Below are 22,532 nucleotides of genomic sequence, written 5' to 3'. Positions count from 1 at the left end.
GCTGCATCCCTTACCCTAAGGAGATTTTCAAACTTGTCCATGCATGTAACGCTGATTCAGCACACGTTGCTGTGTTCATGAGGAATAGCAGGAGCACAACAATGCCACCAGCAGACAGCATGCGCAAATACCTGGGGATGAGAGACACACAAGAAGTCATCAAAAAGAAGCACATCCGCATGCATGGGCATGTACTCGACACGTATAAGGTTGTCAACATGCTAGGTCAAAATAGTGTCTCAGGAAAAACATTTTTTTATTACACCATCACTCGAGTGACACATCCAAACACACCTCTGACTCACTTGGCATACATGCAGATGGACACACACATTGCAACACATGCCACACAAGGCCCAATGCGTGCACACTCAGACACTGGAACTCACCACTAAGCAAAGAAGGTGCGTATGAGCCGACTCCGGATGTCCATTTCCACCTCCTCCTCCTTCACATCACTTGCCTCATCACCAAGCCCTTCATCCTCCACGGGTGGATGTTCCTGCTCATCCGGATCCAGGATGAGTGGCACAGCTTTCTCCACTGCCATGTTGTGCAGCATGCAGCAGACAATGAAGATTTTGCAGACCTTCACCGGTGCATATGGGAGTGCGCCACCGATCTTGTGGAGGCACCGGAATCGGCTCTTCAGGAGGCCAAAAGTCCTCTCTATCACTCGCCTGGTCTGCCCATGGGCGTTGTTGTAGCGGTGATCGGCAGCCGTTCTGGGGTTGCGGAGAGGCGTGATCAGCCATGGCATGTTGGGATAGCCAGAGTCCCCTACATGGAAACATCATGGACAAAAGTGGGTCAGGAGAAGCAATAAGACAGGAAGATGACGCTAAATACAGGACTGACAGAGTATACCCACCAACAATTTATGCTCGTTCGTTGCGCAGCTGCAGCATCATTTCAGGCACCCTGCTATGCCTCATGATGTAGGCATCGTATGCTGATCCTGGAAAACGAGCACAGACATGGGAAATCACCATGTTGGGAAGACACACCACAAGGGCATTAATGCAGTGGTAATGCTTGCGGTTCCTATACGCTACCTCCTGTGGTGGTACCAAAGCCACATGTGTCCCATCAATTGACCCAATGACATGGGGCATCCCTCCCAGGGCATAGAACTCACCCTTGACACCTCTCAACTGCTCAGGAGTTGGAAACTTGATGAACTCATCCAGGTGATCCAACATGGCCTCTAAAAAATCATGCAGAACACGGCTGAACATGGTCTGGGACATGCCACCAACATGAGCTATGGTATACTGAAACGTACCCGTGGCAAAGAAATGTAGGGCTGCCATCACCTTCATCTTGGGTGTCAGTGCAGTAGGATACCTGTGTAGTGGTTGGAGGTGTGGTGCCAGTCTTGCCGTCAAGTTCTCAATCAACCGTCGGGGGAAGCAGAAGCGGCGTATACAGTCACGTTCCCTCAGGTCTGCCAAGTCTGGAATTGGACGGGGGAGAGGCGGAGCCCTGCAGTAATTTGGAAGGGACAACGAAGAGTGAGTACAGTACACCAACAATGTCAATGTACTGAGCACATGTTCAACAGGCAATACACATATGCTACATACAGAGTCAGGTCTGTGCAATATGTCCTGGACACGTATGCCAGACAGGTGACACTCCTACCAAGAGCCAGCTACAAACGTGGATTCTGAACCTCCACATGACATGGCATGAAATTAGCTGTGGGCCAGTGTAAGTGAACAGGCAGACGCATTACAGGAGTGACAGACATCCACATATGTGCAGAAGAAGGATGTTTATCATACAGACAGGTTGCGGAACACTAGAGGCACAGGTCACATGTCCTTGAAAAAAGGACAGACCACACACCTTGCCATGAAGGGGTACATGTCAGGACTGATCACACATACATTGAGACTACGCAGATATGTCCTTGTCTCGCAAGTCCATGTTCGATGCATACATACACACGTTGCGTCTGATTCCACATGTGGCCTGGTGTGCGTTATGGTGTGCCATGCCCATCTACACACAGACACATGTTGGTTGCAGCAACTACAGATGCATTTGACGGAACACCAACAGCAAGCTTATGGGAACACATGACACACACATGACATAGTCACATTGTGCAACGCGGATAGTCACATGTCAGGTGTAATTATCCGTGTAGCTGGCATCAGGGGACAGTTGAGGGTGTTGGTGACTGTGCCATGCCAGTGACGCATCTCTCAACAAGTCTGTACTACATGCACACATGTCAAAGGAGTGAAGGGGATGTGTCGCACTTAGTGCACCATCACACATGCCATGTGTACACAGCTCATCACACATCTATTGGGTTCACACCTCAGGAGATATGTGCCACATCACAGCCTGACACACTTATGCCCGACACATGTAGTACTGCACAGACAATGCCTTGATGTCCAGCATTGGCCAAGTATGACAGCTCAATTCCTTTCTGTGTGCCGCCTGTCACCACTGTAAGGTGTGAAACGCACCGTGCATACGCTCTGAGGGCGTGTGTAGGGTCCGTATCACTATGGGAGTGATGCCGTAGGCGTACGCCATGGTGATACGGACCGTACACGCGTGTGTAGGGTCCCTATCACTATGGGAGTGCTGCCGTAGGTGTATGCCATGGTGATACGGACCGTACACGCGTGTGTAGATACGGACCGTACATGCGTGTGTAGGGTCCCTATAACTATGGGAGTGCTGCCATAGGCGTACGCCATGGTGATACGGACCGTACACGCATGTGTAGGGTCCCTATCACTATGGGAGTGCTGCCGTAGGCGTACGCCATGGTGATAAGGACCGTACACACGTTTGTAGGGTCCCTATCACTATGGGAGTGCTGCCGTAGGTGTACGCCATGGTGATACGGACCGCACACGCGTGTGTAGGTATCACAATGGGAGTGCTGCCGTAGGTGTACGCCATGGTGATACGGACCGTACACGCGTGTGTAGGGTCCCTATCACTATGGGAGCGCTGCCGTAGGCGTGCGCCATGGTGATACGGTCCCTACACACGCGTGTACGGTCCGTATCACCATGGCATACGCCTACGGCAGCACTCCCATAGTGATAGGGACCCTACACACGCGTGTACGGTCCGTATCACCATGGCGTACGCCTATGGCAGCACTCCCATTGTGATAAGGACCCTACACACGCGTGTACGGTCCGTATCACCATGGCGTACGCCTACGGCAGCACTCCCATAGTGATAGGGACCCTACACACGCGTGTACGGTCTGTATCACTGGAGTAGTGGTGCCCTAGGGCCGTGGAACGCACCGTACCTGTGTGTGAATATTGAAATTACATAGGGGACACATGAGGGACAAGTATAAGGGCCCAAATGCATGCTGGTTGTCATGGAGACCGAGTTTCAAGTTTAAAATTTTGCATCAGGTGGCCAGCAAAAGTCGGTTGGAGACAATATACTATTTTGCAAAGTGGTTGTTGACTTGATATCATGCTCAATTTTTAAACCATGCAAAGGCACTCACTGGGGTATGTTTAAAGGGATTGGAGGAAACGTAGGATGCTAATGTGACTGACCAATCACTCTGTACTCCTGTAAATGAAACAGGCCAGCAAGGCAGATATAAGGCAGCCAGGTCCCATGAGAGAGCACTTGCCTGCACATCCTTTCATTCCACAACACTGCTGCTGCTCGTGATTCCTCTGGCACCATGTCCAGGTCTGGGGAGAGGGCCCAGCCATTCCCCATGGAGGAGAATATGGCGTTGGTGGATGTGATCCTCCCACAGTACACCATGCTGTATGGTCGACCAGGGGAGCAGGTGAGTGCTGGCTCCACTAGCTTAGACTGTGCCCCTTTTTAGTGACTGTGACTTCTGGCATTGTGTCCAGGTGTGACAGACATGCAATGTTCTTTAGAGTGGGTCCCAGGGGGGGGAATGCCTCATGTCTCCCATGCAGAGCATGCTGTAGTGCATGTCTGCACTCCTCACTTGCATAGTGTTTACTGTGACAATCACTGCATGGTGCATGCCACATTCAGCCTGGCTAATCCTCTTGGGAATGTTGTTTCTACAGTCCTGATGTGATTCTGTGGTCCCCCCAGTTTGACAGGTGACTGTACCCACAGATGTGTGTGAGTTTAGTGTACCTGTGGTGAGAGTGTCCAAATGATGTGGTCGTCCCCTGGACATTGGTGTGTGTGTAAGTCCCCTGTCATGTGGCTGAGTGTATATGTGGAGTGTTGCACACCAGCTGCATGAGGGATGGATATACCCTACCCATCTGATGTTATCAGGGAGCAGTGCTGTGTGTCTGCCGTGCTGAGCCAGCCCCACACCTGTGACACCCCCACAGTCTAGTGGCACATGTGTAGAGTGAGGTTTGTACCCGCAGTTGGCAATGGCAGGTGATTGTCCTGTGCCTGTGTGTGTCTGTGTACTCTGCTGAGGTTGCGTCAGTGGCCTGGGGCATGTGACTGCTTTGAGGTGCTGTACATAATCATGGTTTAGCTTGTGATGCACAGTGTGAGCCTGGATCATTGATTGTGTCGCACCCCTCATGCCACCTGTGTACTTTCAATGCCACGTAGTGCATTTGCCCTTCCCCAGAGGATAATGTCCCTATGACAAAGGTGCAATGAGTTGGCTGCATACTATGCCCTGTTCAAACCAGCAAAATTGTTATTATGTGTGTCTCTGTGACATTTATCAGGTGGATTTAAGTATTCTCACTTTTGCATCCTCATAGGTAGGCGTCTATGCCAAGGGGGAGATATGGAAGCAAGCTGTCAGTGCCGTGAGGAAGGTGGAGGGTCGGAAGCGGCGCCTGGCCCAGGTGAGGAAACGCTGGCAGGATATCCGGTGCTGGACGAGGAGGATCGCACGGGTCCTGCTGGGGGACTCACCAGAGAGCCACAAGAACCGTGGGCGCCGGCGCCTGACCCACATCCAGAAGCGTGTGCTGGCGGTGGTTTTCCCTGGCTTGGATAGGCGCTTACAGGAGAAGCAGCAGCAGGAAGGGGGTAGGTACATGTGTTTTTGTTGTGTGTCACCAGCTTTTGGAAGTGCGCAGTCGCATGGATACACTGCCAGGGTTTAAATGTGCAGTGCAGATCCTGTTCCCCAAAGTAAACCGGTGCTGTTCTTCCTCCCTTCCCCTCCTTGACATGTGTTCCCTGGTCTGTGTGTAGTCACTCTTGCACAAGGTTATCTAGGCTGCCAGTTTATCCAAGTGCCCAATGCTTGCAGCATCATGTGTGGGGTGGTGTGTAACAGGTTTTGGGACCTTGCCTGTGCCCTGGCCAGTTCAGTCATTGTGGGGTCCATGTTAGTTGGTACTGATGGTGAGTCCCGACATAGGAGTGTGTCTTAAAAGTGTACTGCCTTACAGCATGCATGTCCAATGTTGTGCCCTCTGACATGATGTGCATTAATGGGAGATATGCATAGTGCAGGGACGGTTGCTTCAGTTGCAGTCATATACATCCAGGACGATGGAGAAGTGTGGCCACTACCGTCCCCTGGGGCACCTTTTCCTAGGTATCATGTGTGTCATCCAACAATGTGGACATTCTCTGTGTCTGCACCATAGGTTGGCCTCTGTGGCATTGTACCCTGGACTAATTTGTGTTTACGTTAAGTGTGCTACATGTGTCCACTGTACAGGGTGACCTAATTTTGCTTGTGCATACTCACAGTGGCCAGTGCCTGTGTGTCTTGGTACAACTATCTGATGATGGTTGTTTGTCAATGATATATGTGGACAGGTGCACGAGGGGTAGTTTGTGTACAATCAGGATTTATTGCAGGGCATGTTTTTTATCCCAGAGTAAGAGGTGTAAGTACTTCCTCTGTCTCAATCACATTGTCTCAGGTAGGAGGGGTTTGTGCGGGCAAGGCCTACATGTCAAATCTTATGTCTCCTTGCCAGGTCTGGCCTGTGTGTGATGTTTGTCTGGACATACACTCAACATGCAGTGACCCAGTCATGTTGGGCATGGTTTAATGTATTTGCTAAGCAGCATGTGCCAAAAGTTAAAAGACATGGTTCCTGCTCATCCCTTTTTTGGCAACGGTGTGTGGTGCAGATGCTGTGCTCGAGTGTCCCCAGAGCCTGGCTCCTCTGTCTAATTTGATATCAAGTTATTTGCTGTTGTGTCATGCTCTCCATTGTTTCTCAGTGGCATGGTGGGTCAACCAACTGTGTGTTGCAGGGCCTACATATGTGCCTTGTATTGTAGATGTTACTCATGTTGCTTTTCATGCTATGCACTGTGACCTATGTAGATTTGAATCATGTGACATATGTATACAGGTGTCTGATTATTTCCTGTCTCTTCACCTTGCCCACAGCATCGTCGGGGGACACCGAGGGAGACACTGGCACGGACCTTGAGGAGGGATTGAGCACCAGTGCCAGCAGTGCTGTCGAGTCTGGCGCAGCAAGTGGCACGGAGGCTGAGGGGAGTGAGGCGGAGGACCTGTCCAGTCCCACCACCGACTATGACGCTGACGGGTCCGAGGCTGAGCTCTCAGAGGGGGCGGAGGCTGCTCCCACAGCTGAAAGCAGCACTCCATCTATCGCCGCCCCCTCCATTCCCATCACCGGCCTCCCACTTGCTCGGGTCCCTTCCGGCCGTGCTAGGCGACCATATGTCTCCTTCTTGCCAGGCACTGCACCCCCTGCCCCTGTCTCCACTGCTGCCGTGAATGCCGAGTCTGTGGACATTCTGCGGCAGTTGCAGGTTGGTCAGACATCGCTGTTTAATGTCCTCCATGGCCACACCCGAGTGCTCACACAGATGGAGTCGTACATGGAGGGCATGTCATCTGCGATGTCTGACCAACGCATGTTGCTGTGGTCCATAGACTTGACACTGACTGCAGCAGTGGGTCTCCTGCAGTGCTGCGTCCCCCCCCTACCCCTGCACCATCCACACTTCCCACTCCCATGCCTGTCCAAAGCACACCCAGATGTCCCCATGCACGCACCCCACCAGACACAGGCAGCACACCACCAGGGAAGCCCAAGCGCACACCTCCCATCACGCATGCACAGGGGGAAGTAGGCACACCCACTGGGTCGGGGGGCAAACGGCAGACAAGCAGCCACAGTGGGAGTCCGCAGTCCTCACGACCCACTTCCTCAAAAACCACCCCCCTCAGCTCTCCTGCCCAAGAGTCCAACAAAGATTCCTTCATGGCCGGTCTGTCCCTGAGCCCCAGTGTGACACCACCCCGCAAGCGGTCAAAGAAGTCGCTGGGCAGGGTAGTTGAGTCCCCCCCCCTGTCCACACGCTCCCCCAGTAGCGCTGCAACCCATCCCTCCGACCCTCCCACCTCCTTGGGGCCTGTGGTTCCTTCGGGTGCATGGGAGACGCTGGGGTACCTTGCAACCGTGTGCAGCACCATTCTAACCACCACCTTTGGTGCTGCCCCACCCCTGTGGTGGAGTCCTCCGTCCCTGCACCCACAACGCCTACCCTTGCCCCTCCTGTCCCTGCGGTGCCTGGTCCTTTCCCCCCACATGATGCCCCCCCCTGTGGAAGAAAAGTAACTATGAACTGTGCAGGCAAGCTAGGGGACACGCGTCCCAATGTGTCCCCCACCAGGAATTGAAATATGGACTGACCTCTGGGCCTTGTAAATAGTGTACATTTAAAAACAATTTTTTTTTATGCTGAATAAAGCATTTTTTTTTCATTTGAACAATAATGCTTTTCTGGTATTGCTGTTGGTGGTGCTGCTCCTTGATTTGGGGTGGTGATAATGTGTTATGTGTCTGGGAAATGTAGTAGTGTGCTGCTCATGGGGTGGACCCTGGTATCTGTGTGCCATCACAAGGTATTTGCAAATAATCTTTGGTCATGTAAGCTCTTACTGCATGGTGACATTGTCCCAAGGTGTGTTCCTTCCTCTGTGGACCCTGACATCTTCCCTGCAGGGTGTTTCCAAAATGTTGTGCTGAGCTGTGTCTACATTTCCTTGGTGTGTGACGGATCTGTTCAACTTTGCCCATGCATGCTGGGCAATGTCTCCACCTGCATCATTTGTGGCATCCTTGGTGGTCACTGTACTTGTGTATGGAGTATATTGACATGACTTCATGTGGACATGTTCCCTTTTCCGCACTATGCATGTGTGTACTCCCAGCCTCGCACACATGTGTTACGTGTTCTGCAGGGTCTTTGAGCACCTGACTGACAATTGTGGCCATTGTATCTGTGGGTTCTCCACCCTTTTCTTTCCATGAGCACTGCTGGGAGTGATGGGCACCCACCCCTCCTATGTCTGGGCACTGCTGGGAGTGATAGGCACCCACCCCTCCTATGTCTGGGCACTGCTGGGAGGACTCTGCACCCACCACTCCTATGTCTGGGCACTGCTGGGGGGACTCTGCACCCACCCCTCCTATGTCTGGGCACTGCTGGGAGTGATGGGCACCCACCCCTCCAATGTCTGGGCACTGCTGGGAATGATAGGCACCCACCCCTCCTATGTCTGGGCACTGCTGGGAGGGATGGGCACCCATCCCTCCTATGTCTGGGCACTGCTGGGAGTGATAGGCACCCACCCCTCCTATGTCTGGGCACTGCTGGGAGTGATAGGCACCCAGGGGCACTGCTGGGAGGACTCTGCACCCACCCCTCCTATGTCTGGGCACTGCTGGGGGGACTCTGCACCCACCCCTCCTATGTCTGGGCACTGCTGGGAGTGATAGGCACCCACCCATCCTATGTCTGGGCACTGCTGGGAGTGATAGGCACCCACCCCTCCTATGTCTGGGCACTAGTGGGAGTGATGCACACCCACCCCTCCTATGTCTGGGCACTGCTGGGAGTGATAGGCACCCACCCCTCCTATGTCTGGGCACTGCTGGGAGTGATAGGCACCCACCCCTCCTATGTGTGGGCACTGATGGGAGTGATAGGCACCCACCCCTCCTATGTCTGGGCACTGCTGGGAGTGATAGGCACCCACCCCTCCTATGTCTGGGCACTGCTGGGAGGACTCAGCACCCACCCCTCCTATGTCTGGGCACTGCTGGGGGGACTCTGCACCCACCCCTCCTATGTCTGGGCACTGCTGGGAGTGATAGGCACCCACCCCTCCTTTGTCTGGGCACTGCTGGGAGTGATAGGCACCCACCCGTCCTATGTCTGGGCACTGCTGGGAGTGATAGGCACCCACCCCTCCTATGTCTGGGCACTGCTGGGAGGACTCTGCACCCACCCCTCCTATGTCTGGGCACTGCTGGGAGTGATAGGCACCCACCCCTCCTATGTCTGGGCACTGCTGGGAGTGATAGGCACCCACCCCTCCTATGTCTGGGCACTGCTGGGAGTGATAGGCACCCACCCCTCCTATGTCTGGGCACTGCTTGGAGGACTCAGCATCCACCCCTCCTATGTCTGGGCACTGCTGGGGTGACTCCGCACCCATCCCTCCTATGTCTGGGCACTGCTGGGAGTGATGGACACCCACCCCTCCTATGTCTGGTCACTGCTGGGAGTGATAGGCACCCACCCCTCCTATGTCTTGGCACTGCTGGGAGTGATAGGCACCCACCCCTCCTGTTGGACCCGGCCTCGTAGAATGGCCCTCCATGCCCCCGCACCACCGAAACCTGGTACCTGCAGCCCAAGCACCCGGCCCAGCCGACCCTTCCCACCAGGACACCCGCACCAACCCCGGACATCCCCGTCCATGGCCTCTCTCCTTTCGGCCACCCCGGGCCCGCGTGCCCACTCCATGCAACAAGATGGCCGCCCGGCCCCAGCGCGACCCGGGCCTCGAGGCGCCACTCCGGCTGGAGGACATCACGCTTCCAGGGGATGAGAGAGGGAGGGGCAGTTTCTATCGCACCTCTGAACTCCCCTGGGACAATGGGTTTCGATCGGCCCTCCGGCCTCCCTGCGGGCTGGCTCCGTGCCTGCTGGGTGTCTGGGACTCCTCCCGACCCGGCCCTGGAAGGATCAAAAGACAATAGCAGGAAAACCCGACAAGCGGCCCCCAGGTGACAAGACCCCTGCCTGCACAGACTCCGGACATCAAAGAGGGGTCGACCTATAACAAGGGGTGCCCTGAGACTGTCCACAGATTCGACGCTGGAACAACGAGAGCCTGCCGACGTGGTCGCGGCTCCTGGAACTTGAACCTACCTGAGCCCTGCTGAGTGACTCGCGGCTCCCTGAAGATCGTAAGACCTCCGAACTTGTACCTGAGCCCTGCTGAGTGACTCGCGGTTCCTTGAAGATCGTAAGACCTCCGAACCTGTACCTGAGCCCGCTGAGTGACTCGCGGCTCCCCCAGACTCTCACGGTCCCGCCGGACCCCGACTCCGACCACGTATCCCCCAGCTCGAGGATTGTGAGCTGTGCGCCGGATACGTCCCTGCTTTGAACCGTTACCAGAGACTGTCCCGCTACCCCCTCCCTTTCCGAGACTCTTGAGCCCATGCTCACCTTGTACATATTTGCAGTGATACCTATTTGATAAAGCTTGTTTTCTGAGAATACCCAGTGTGGTCACTCTGTGTCGTGTGGTGCCAGAAGTACGCTCCTAGTTGCGAGATTCCTCCCCCTGGGGAATCTCCCGCCAGTGCCCGGCTACGATACTTCGAGGGTGGGTCTCAGGGTAGTCAGGACCCCTTTCCGTTCTCCTCTGAGGTCGCCTTCTAACATTGGTGGCAGCGGTGGGATTCGGGCCCATCACCTAGAGATCGTACAGTGAACAACGGACGCACGACCAACAAAGATGGCAGAAGGAAGCGCCATGAGCTCCGCAGAAACCAACGCCAACAGAGTGTTCCAGGTGGAGCATCTAGAAGAATACACACACAAAGAGCTAAAGCAATTTTGCAAAGAACTTAAAATCGCTACCACTGGCCTCAACACTAAGGAAGACTTGCAGAAAGCACTGAAAACTTGGGTGGAGACCGGGGCCTCCCGCCCGGAAGGCACGGGGGAGCGCCCCGACGAAGCCGAACCCCCTCCAAGTGAAAGCAGCGACAATCAGGTGCGAGGCATCGTACCAGACGGGGGCCTATCCCCGGAAGAACTCGCGGACAGAGAGAGAAGCCGCAGTCATGAACTCGAGTTAGCCAAACTCAAAATCGAGGGCGAATTGAAGTTAGCGGAGAAAAAGCTAGCGGTAGAGCAAATGCGCGTACAAGGCGAACTGGAAGAAAAGAAGCTCCAACGGGAGCACGAAGGAAGGAAGCTCCAACTGGAGCACGAACGCAGCTTAAAGGAACTCGAGCTCAAGGCCCGAAATGAGGACGGGAGGGCCTCGGGAAACCGAGAGACGGCCCCCCCAGCGGAACAGAAGGTCCACATCCCCAAGGATGTGGTCAAGGAATATTATAAAAACGATGACATTCAGCAATGGTTTCGGGCCTACGAGGTCGCCATGACCTCCCATCGGATCCCACAGAAGGACTGGGGGGCGGGGTTGTGGGGACGGTTTCTGAGCGAAGGAAGGGACACCCTGCTCGACCTACCCCTCTCCCTGCAGACCTCCTACAGCCACATGAAAGAGGCTCTCCTCACAAGATACGGCCTCACCCCAGAAATGTACCGCCAACGGTTCCGGGACTGCAGGAATATCCCGGGCACCACCTGGGTGGAGTATGTAAACTTTTTTAGTCGGGCCTCCGATGGGTGGGTCAAGGGCAGCAAAGTCACCACCCTTGCCGAACTCACTGATCTCATGTTATGGGAACATCTGGCTGCGAACTGCTTCATAGAGCTACGTCAACATCTGCTGGATAGCAAGCTCACAGATCCCCGGAAGCTGGCTGTGGAGGCCGACCGCTGGACCAACACCTGGGTCTCCCGGGGCTTGGTAGGAGAGTACCACCGAACCAGTCAGGGACCACCCCGCCAGAGAGGGGGAGGGAACCAGGGAGGGCCGAGAGAGTCCCAGCCTAGCCCCCCGAAGACACCACCTCCACCTTTCCCGGCGCCCCCCCCACCAGTGACCAGGCCCCCTGGGAGACGGGGACACCGGGTGACCGTCACATGCTTCCGTTGCCAGAAACCCGGGCACTACGCCAATGACCCAGAGTGTCCCATGGCCACCCAAGTTTCCCCTGCGAGACAGATAGCCAACGTAGCCCTGGGGGAGGAGGTTGAGGAAGCCGAGGAGTGGGAACCCGCCGCGATGGCCCTGGTATCCCTGGGGGATAGGGAAATGATCCCTGGTAGCCTCCTACCCTCCAACACACAGAAATATGGGCAGCTCGTCAAGATCAATGGCCACCAGGTAGAGGCCCTGCGGGACACCGGGGCCAGTATAACCGGTGTCCTCAGGCACCTGGTCCCCGAGGAGCAGATCCTCCCCAATGTCTTTTGCCCCGTAATATCCGCAGACAATAGGGAAAGTATGCGTCAAGTAGCCCTGGTGCCATTTGAGTGGGGAGGGGTGATAGGTAAACTCAAGGTGGCCGTAAGAACCTCCCAGCCGGTCGACTGCCTCCTAGGGAACGACCTGGAGAGTTCTCCCTGGAAGCACGTAGAGCGCAAGGCCCACCTAGGAATGATGGGACTCCCCGAGTGGGTGTGTGCCACCACCCGATCTATGACAGCCCGACTCACTCCCCGGAGAGAAGTCGAGAGCACCCCGGTCAAAGAAACCAGTACCGTCCCCGCCGAGGGTCCTCCCGTTCCCCCATCAGAAGGGTCCGTCGCCAGCGACGAACCCGCACCATCCGACCCCGCCCCGGTCCCCGAGTTGGGGGATCTACCCGAGTTGGCCCATTGGCGCCACGAGGGCGGGCCCACCCGGGAAGAATTTTGCCGGGAGCAAGCCACCTATCCTTCCCTGGTCGGGCTGCGGCGCCAGGCCGAGGGCCAAGCCGCAGGTGACCAGACCGGAACGCACCGAATCTATTGGGAGAATAACATCCTGTATAGTGAACAGAAGTCGGTGGAGCTGGGATCCGGACGGGTACTGGTGGTACCCCTCCGCTTCCGAGATTTCCTCCTGGGCTTAGCCCACGACGTCCCCCTCGCCGGCCACCTGGGTCAGGACAAGACCTACAGCCGTCTCGTGACCCATTTTTATTGGCCTAAGATGAAAGCAGCGGTAGAGGCACACTGCAAGTCCTGCCCCACGTGCCAGGCCAGTGGGAAGAGTGGGGGGAAGCGCAAGGCTCCCCTCCAACCCTTCCCGGTCGTCAGTGCCCCCTTCGAACGAGTCGGAATCGACATTGTGGGGCCACTGGACCCCCCCACCTCCCAAGGTCACCGTTTCATCTTGGTCCTAGTAGACCACGCCACCCGCTATCCGGAGGCTATTCCCCTACGCACCATTACGGCCCCCGTGGTGGGCCGGGCCCTGATGGGGATCTTTTCCAGGGTGGGTTTTCCCCGCGAGGTCGTGAGCGATCGCGGCACTAATTTTATATCAAGGTATATGACGTCCCTGTGGCAACAATGTGGGGTGTCCTATAAGTTCACCACCCCGTACCATCCCCAAGGGAACAGCCTAGTCGAGAGGTTTAATAGGACTTTGAAAGGGATGATCGCTGGCCTAGAAGAGCCCCTCCGGCGTAAGTGGGACGTCCTGCTCCCCTGCCTCTTGTTCGCTTACCGGGAGGTCCCCCAGAAGTCCTTAGGGTTCAGCCCGTTTGAATTACTCTATGGACACCCCGTCCGAGGTCCCCTCAGTTTGGTTAAGGAAGGGTGGGAGGCAGCACCCCAGACCACCCCCCGGGATGTGTTCCAATATGTCCTGGCCCTCCGGAACCAGACCAGGAGGTTCCGAGAACTGGCCGAGGCCAACCTGGAGGCGAGTCAAGAAGAAATGAAGCGCTGGTACGACCAGAATGCTACTCTGGTCGAGTTACAGCCGGGCCAGCAGGTGTGGGTCATGGCCCCCGTGAAGCCTGGCGCCCTCCAGGACCGATGGACTGGGCCCTACAAAGTGGTTGAGAGGAAGAGTCAAGTCACCTACTTGGTGGACGTCCAGTCGCCTCGGGATCCCCTCCGGGTCCTGCACGTGAACAGACTCAAGCCTCACTTCGTGCGGACAGAACTGAGCCTCCTGCTGGCCACCGATGACGGGGCCGAAAATGAGTCGGATCCCCTCCCGGACCTCCTGTGTGTCAAGGAGCAGGATGGCTCCGTGGAGGGAGTGAACCTCTCCCCAGCCCTCACTGCCCAGCAACAAGCGGACTGCCGCCAGCTCCTCAGACAATTTTCAGACCTCTTCTCCCTGACCCCCCGGGTCACCAACTGGTGTGTTCACGATGTGGACACCGGGGACAGCCCGCCGGTGAGACACCGAGCCTACCAGGTTCCTGACCGGGTCCGGTCCTGCATTCAAGCCGAAGTCTCGAAGATGTTGACCCTGGGGGTGATCGAGCCCTCTGACAGTCCCTGGGCCAGCCCCGTGGTCCTGGTTCCGAAGGCAGCGGCCCCCGGTGTCGCCCCCGAGCTCCGGTTCTGCGTGGATTACCGGGGGCTCAATGACATTACCCGAGCCGATGCCCACCCCATTCCACGAGCCGACGAACTCATTAACCGACTAGGGGCCGCCCGGTTCCTCAGCACTTTCGACCTCACCTGCGGATACTGGCAGATTGCGCTCACCGAAGGGGCCAAGGAGCGGTCTGCTTTCTCCACCCCCGATGGGCACTACCGCTTCCGCGTGATGCCCTTCGGGATGAAAAATGCCCCGGCCACTTTCCAGAGACTGGTGAATAGGGTCCTGGCCGGGCTAGAACAGTTCAGCGCGGCCTATCTGGACGACATCGCTGTCTTCAGTTCAGAGTGGAGTGAGCACCTCCAGCACCTCCGGAGGGTGCTAACCGCCCTGCGCCAGGCAGGCCTCACCGTAAAAGCCAGCAAGTGCCAGATCGGGCAAGGATCCGTAGTCTACCTGGGGCACCAAGTCGGGAGTGGCCAGGTCGCCCCTCTACAGCCAAAGATCGACGCCATCCTGGCATGGGAACCACCCATCACCCAAACGGAGGTCCGAGCCTTTCTGGGACTCACGGGCTACTACCGCCGATTCATTCGGGGGTATGGCAGCCTGGTCGGCCCTCTCACTGAACTCACGTCTAAAAAACAGCCAAAGAAGGTGCAGTGGACGGCTGCCTGCCAGGAAGCTTTCGATGCTCTAAAAAAGGCCATGTGCACTGCCCCCGTCCTCCAGGCTCCCGACTACACCAAGGAGTTCATAGTCCAGACCGATGCCTCCGAGCATGGCATTGGGGCCGTCCTGTCCCAAGTGAATGATCAAGGCCTAGACCAGCCCGTCGCCTTCCTCAGTCGGCGGCTGCTGCCCCAAGAACAGCGGTGGAGCACCATAGAGCGCGAAGCCTTTGCCGTGGTCTGGGCACTCAAAAAACTACGACCCTACCTGTTCGGCACTCATTTCAGAGTCCAAACTGACCATCGGCCCTTGTGATGGCTCATGCAGATGCGAGGAGAAAACCCCAAGCTACTGCGGTGGTCAATCTCCCTCCAGGGAATGGACTTCACCGTAGAACACCGCCCTGGGACGGACCACGCCAACGCTGACGGCCTCTCCTGGTTCTTCCGCCTCAGCGAAGAGAACCCCCCAAGGTGATGGGCAGTTCTCTCCGGCTTTCAGCTGGGGGGGACGCGTGTTGGACCCGGCCTCGTAGAATGGCCCTCCGTGCCCCCGCACCACCGAAACCTGGTACCTGCAGCCCAAGCACCCGGCCCAGCCGACCCTTCCCACCAGGACACCCGCACCAACCCCGGACATCCCCGTCCATGGCCTCTCTCCTTTCGGCCACCCCGGGCCCGCGTGCCCACTCCATGCAACAAGATGGCCGCCCGGCCCCAGCGCGACCCGGGCCTCGAGGCGCCACTCCGGCTGGAGGACATCACGCTTCCAGGGGATGAGAGAGGGAGGGGCAGTTTCTATCGCACCTCTGAACTCCCCTGGGACGATGGGTTTCGATCGGCCCTCCGGCCTCCCTGCGGGCTGGCTCCGTGCCTGCTGGGTGTCTGGGACTCCTCCCGACCCGGCCCTGGAAGGATCAAAAGACAATAGCAGGAAAACCCGACAAGCGGCCCCCAGGTGACAAGACCCCTGCCTGCACAGACTCCGGACATCAAAGAGGGGTCGACCTATAACAAGGGGTGCCCTGAGACTGTCCACAGATTCGACGCTGGAACAACGAGAGCCTGCCGACGTGGTCGCGGCTCCTGGAACTTGAACCTACCTGAGCCCTGCTGAGTGACTCGCGGCTCCCTGAAGATCGTAAGACCTCCGAACTTGTACCTGAGCCCTGCTGAGTGACTCGCGGCTCCTTGAAGATCGTAAGACCTCCGAACCTGTACCTGAGCCCGCTGAGTGACTCGCGGCTCCCCCAGACTCTCACGGTCCCGCCGGACCCCGACTCCGACCACGTATCCCCCAGCTCGAGGATTGTGAGCTGTGCGCCGGATACGTCCCTGCTTTGAACCGTTACCAGAGACTGTCCCGCTACCCCCTCCCTTTCCGAGACTCTTGAGCCCGTGCTCACCTTGTACATATTTGCAGTGATACCTATTTGATAAAGCTTGTTTTCTGAGAATACCCAGTGTGGTCACTCTGTGTCGTGTGGTGCCAGAAGTACGCTCCTAGTTGCGAGATTCCTCCCCCTGGGGAATCTCCCGCCAGTGCCCGGCTACGATACTTCGAGGGTGGGTCTCAGGGTAGTCAGGACCCCTTTCCGTTCTCCTCTGAGGTCGCCGTCTAACACCTCCTATGTCTGGGCACTGATGGGAGTGATAGGCACCCACCCCTCCTATGTCTGAGCACTGCTGGGAGGACTCTGCACCCACCCCTCCTATGTCTGAGCACTGCTGGGGGGACTCTGCACCCACCCCTCCTATGTCTGGGCACTGCTGGGAGTGATGGGCACCCACCCCTCCTATGTCTGGGCACTGCTGGGAGTGATAGGCACCCACCCCTCCTATGTCTGGGCACTGCTGGGAGTGATAGGCACCCACCCCTCCTATGTCTGGGCACTGCTGGGAGTGATAGGCATCCACCCCTCCTGTGTCTGGGCACTGCTGGGAGGACTCAGCACCCACCCCTCCTATGTCTGGGCACTGCTGGGACTGATGGCCACACACCCCTATGTGTGTGTCCACTGGCGTGGTACGACCCGTACCCAAGTCCTAAAGGGCTGGGTATGGGCCGTACCCCTACATCACCCCAACAATGGGGTTACGGCCCGTACCCATGCCTTTGGGACGTGGGTACGGCCCGTACCGCCATTGTTGGGGTGACGTAGGGGTACTGCCCGTACCCATGCCTCTAGGACGTGGGTACGGGTCATACCACGCCCACACCTACGTCACCCCAACAATGGCAGTACGGGCTGTACCCACGTCCCAAAGGCATGGGTACGGGCCGTACCCCTATGGCACCCCAACATTGGTGGTACGGCCCGTACCCACGCCTTAAGAGCGTGGGTACGGGTCGTACCACGCCTACCCCTACGTCACCCCTACAATGGCGGTACGGCCCGTACCCATGTCCCAAAGGCATGGGTACGGGCCGTAGCCCTACGGCACTCCAACATTGGGGGTACGGCCCGTACCCACGCCTTAAGAGCGTGGGTACGGGTCGTACCACACCTACCCCTATGTCACCCCTAAAATGGCGGTACGGCCCGTAACCACGTCCCAAAGGCATGGGTACGGGCCGTACCCCTACGGCACCCCAACATTGGGGGTACGGCCTGTACCCACGCCTTAAGAGCGTGGGTGCGGGTCGTACCACGCCTACCCCTACGTCACTCCTACAATGGCGGTACGGCCCGTACCCACGTCCCAAAGGCATGGGTACGGGCCGTACCCCTACGGCACCCCAACATTGGCGGTACGGCCCGTACCCATGCCCCAAAGGCATGGGTATGGGCCGTACCCCTGCGGCACCCCAACATTGGGGGTACGGCCCGTACCCACGCCTTAAGAGCGTGGGTACGGGTTGTACCACGCCTACCCCTACAATGGTGGTATGGCCCGTACCCATGCCTTTGGGACGTGGGTACGGGCCGTACCGCCATTGTTGGGGTGACGTAGGGGTGGGCGTGGTACGACCCGTACCCACGCTCTTAAGGCGTGGGTACAGTACGTACCACAATTGTTGTGTTGCCGGTTCACGTCCATGTCGACTTCCGTTGTTGCGGGACGCCGGCCTTAGTGGACACGCCCCCACCCCTCCCCGAAGTGACCAGGCCCTGGAGGTCAGGTATGTAGAGGGCATGTATGATTTGTTACTTGGGTGGGGGTTATGTTTCCTGCCCCTGCCCCCCCCCTTGGCCCCTGGGTGTTGTTCTGACCTTCTGCGGCGTCTGCGTCTGTTCATGTACACTAGGTGGACTGCTATGAGGGCCGGGATGACATGTAGGTTGGGGTCCATGGCTGTCCGTCGCGTACAGGTGCTCCTTCTGCGCGTCGTCCTGATTTCCCGGCAGTTTTTGGCTGCCGGAAAATATAATCCGTGCGGAGTGACGTCGGTACGTCCCAAAGGAATGGGTACGGGCCGTACCCCTACGGCACCCCAACATTGGGGGTACGGCCCGTACCCACGCCTTAAGAGCGTGGGTGCGGGTCGTACCACGCCTACCCCTACGTCACCCCTACAATGGCGGTACGGCCCGTACCCACGTCCCAAAGGCATGGGTATGGGCCGTACCCCTACGGCACCCCAACATTGGGGGTACGGCCCGTACCCATGCCCCAAAGGCATGGGTATGGGCCGTACCCTTGCGGCACCCCAACATTGGGGGTACGGCCCGTACCCACGCCTTAAGAGCGTGGGTATGGGTCGTACCACGCCTACCCCTACATCACCCCTACAATGGTGGTATGGCCCATACCCATGCCTTTGGGACGTGGGTACGGGCCATACCGCCATTGTTGGGGTGACGTAGGGGTGGGCATGGTACGACCCGTACCCACGCTCTTAAGGCGTGGGTACAGTACGTACCACAATTGTTGTGTTGCCGGTTCACGTCCATGTCGACTTCCGTTGTTGCGGGACGCCGGCCTTAGTGGACACGCCCCCACCCCTCCCCGAAGTGACCAGGCCCTGGAGGTCAGGTATATAGAGGGCATGTATGATTTGTTACTTGGGTGGGGGTTATGTTTCCTGCCCCTGCTCCCCCCTTGGCCCCTGGGTGTTGTTCTGACCTTCTGCGGCGTCTGCGTCTGTTCATGTACACTAGGTGGACTGCTATGAGGGCCGGGATGACACGTAGGTTGGGGTCCATGGCTGTCCGTCGCGTACAGGTGCTCCTTCTGCGCGTCGTCCTGATTTCCCGGCAGTTTTTGGCTGCCGGAAAATATAATCCGTGCGGAGTGACGTTGGTACGAATCGTACTTCCTGGTTCATGAAACGCAGCCTGAATGCGTCCGGACGTCACGTCGGCGCTGTCCCGGATCACATTGGTATGTATTTTTTCGTCGGTCGGTGTTTTTTACGATTCGTACGGAAATGGTGTTTCCGTACGAATCGTACTTGCATGTTTGGAATGTTTTTTTACCGGGTACGAGTCGGACGGAGAAAATGCTCCGTCCGACGGTTCGTACCCGGTTTCTCCAGGATCGGAATCTACACCTAGGTGTTTGTAGGGTGTCATGACATATTTTTGGCCCAGTACCACTACACCTGCTGCACCATTCAAATCATGACTCTGTTGTCGGTAAGGTAACTGCTCTTGTCACCGCCTGTTTAGTGGTAAAATATAACAATAATCGGTGTTTAGTGGGGTGCCTGGAGCTTTTGGTTCTGATGTCACTGCACCTGCTGTACTATTGAAATCATGACCCTAGTGCTCGTTGGATAAATGCACTTGGGACTCTCTGTTTATCTGCAAAATATAGCAATATTAGGTGTTTAAAGGACTTATGACATCTTTTAGCCCCGGTGCCACTGCACCTGCTGCACCATTTAAATCAAGCTGCTTTCGACTGCAAGGTAACTGCAATTTTGACTGCCTGTATAGTAGTAAGATATAGCAATATTATGTGTTTGGAGAAGTTCTGACAAAGTTCGGGCCAGGTGTGAGAAGTTAGTCTGGCATATGCTGTCCACTATTCTATTGGGCACCTTGCACCAGTCCAAATGGCCCTTATGGATGGTAGGTTTAAAGACAACCTATATAGAAAGCTATCCTAGTGGCAGCTGTGGAGAGCAGCCTTCAGGCTAAATCTTGAAGGAATGTAAGGCAGCTTGTTTTACCAGTCTATAATCTCATGAATGACCAAATGAAAGGAGAACCACACCAGGTATATATATAAAATATATGTATTTATTCGAAAAACATCCCTCTAGTCTCTTTATGAGGCTAGAGGCAAAAGTACATTCAGTAAACTTATTTAGTACACAGTTAATCATCACAATATACGTTGAGCCCTAGGGGCGTACAAAACTATATATTAAGAAATTTGTATAAGAAACACGACCAACATAGATACAAGGCCTGGAGACTTTAGAACCGCTGGGCCCACCAGGAATCACCCAAGGTAGTGACACAGGGGACCCAAGGGGGACGCGTGCAGTGTCTAAACACAGCCGCGAATCACCATTACCTTCTATGGGGAAAGTCGCGGTTGGAATTTTAAAGTTAAAGGACACTTGGAAGATGACTTGGAACTAGGCAGTTCTATAGTCAATACCCACGGGAGCACCAGAGTACTCGAAATACCTCACCCAGGGAAGCTGGGTGCATAGGGGTCTTTTGGTGTCGGGTTTCGTCGTCGATTTCAATGGCGAACTGCTGCAAAGTGCTGCTGGCGACCAAGTCGAAAGTGTCCAGGTGGATCCAAGCCGGGATCAAGGATGAGAAGAACCTGAAAGCAGAGGGGACAGAGTCTGGGTCACTAGCCAGTGACCAGGAAGGCGATGAGCGGATGCCCACCGATGTCAGGTGATTTCAGGTGAAGAAGGAGAAACTTGACTCTTCAGCCACGAGGACCAGGAGGCGTCGACAATGACCAGATGCTGGATTTGAGCTGTCCCATGAAGGATGTCGAGTGCTGCGGTGTAGGTTTCCAGATTGGACCCAACAAGTCTTGGCAACAGCAACCCACGCAGAAAGCAAAGATTGGCTTCGTTCAGACCAGCAAGGTCTGAGGGTCTCACCACTGAGTGGGGAGCCAGGGCATGTCTGGAGCAACCAGGAAAGCCCAAAGGAAAGAAGAGTTACCTTCATGGTGACTCACCAGTCGACCGACCAGGGATCGCGAAGGGGCCTCGAGCGGAAATGCTAGAAGTGGGCTGACGGAACACTCGTGGAGTGTAGGCCCACTATCTTTGATGCAGATGGTGCTCTGGATTGGACTACAAGTACACCAATGCACAACTTCGGGAAAGCTCGGGAAGTTGATACACTTGCAAATGTGCACGGTGTCCAGGAGTTCAGGTTCCACATCACTTGTGAGGGCTGCGGGTCGGGAACTCGTGTTGGCCTCTAAGACGTCTGGAAGTCCATGTCCTGAGTCACAAATACTTTGGGGTCTGGCGAGAGCCTCGGAAATGCAGACCGGGAAGATGCTTCTTTGGAGCCTGTTTGAACAGGGGAGTCACTCCTTGCCCCCAAGAGAGATTCTTCCATCTTCTAGTCGTGTAGAATGTCGAAGTTCCAGGATATATGTTGCAGAGTTTCGTCCAGGTGTAATCTGAATTCCTAAGGACTGGGATCCCATACTTATACTAAGATAGAGGGTTGGACATACTCTGGCAACCTATCTATGGGAGGGTCTGGGAAGAGGGGTGGTTACAACCATTCCCTTTGTCCAGTTTCATGCCAGAGCAGCGGCTGAGCGCCCCTGCAACCGGTTTGAACAGGGGTATGCACAGGGACACCAAGTGTGCCCCCCGCACTGTCTGAAAAGCATTCTCTGAATGCACCCACCCAGCCCCAATACACTAAAGCCTGTCTGGGAGGTGGTTACACCTCCCTGTGACAGGAAACCTATTTTCCAGGCCTCCCCTGCCGGGGTTTCGTCCATCAGCAGGAGGTCAGACCCGTGTCTGTGGCATCCATTTTGTGATGCCAGGGCTCTTTTTAACTATTACTGGTTAGTCCAGTGTGTACATGTCTTCTCCCTCTAGAAGAGTGGAATTCTACCCCCGCTGCCAGGACTGGCGGGGGGTAGGATTCCAAAGTGTTTGACACCAAACACGACATGTTTCCATGCAGCCATTCCAAAGTTAGCATTTACCGTGAGGTTATAATGCACTTAAGAGTATATGGTCTGGCTGCATCACAGAACAGCCTCAGAGAATAGATTCCGAAAGCTGCAGAGGGGTGCTGTTCATGCATGGGCACCCTCTCACACAAAACCAAGCACTCTTCCTACAGGATTGATAAGGCCTGCCATAGGAGGGACTGACAGGTTTATATGTGTCAGTGTTTAAAGGTAGATATAGGTAACCTATATCTTAGTAAGGGGTGCATGCACCACCTTACCCAAGCTGCAGTAGCAGTCCTGTGGTGCCATTTTGGAAGGCTTCCCAAGGGTGGCATAATACATGCTTCAGCCCCTGGTAGACCTCTGGGGTTCCTATG

The sequence above is a fragment of the Triturus cristatus genome, chromosome 10, assembly GCF_964204655.1.
Source record: "Triturus cristatus chromosome 10, aTriCri1.1, whole genome shotgun sequence".
Classification (NCBI taxonomy): Eukaryota; Metazoa; Chordata; class Amphibia; order Caudata; family Salamandridae; genus Triturus; species Triturus cristatus.
Note: the sequence above shows the minus strand (reverse complement) of the source record.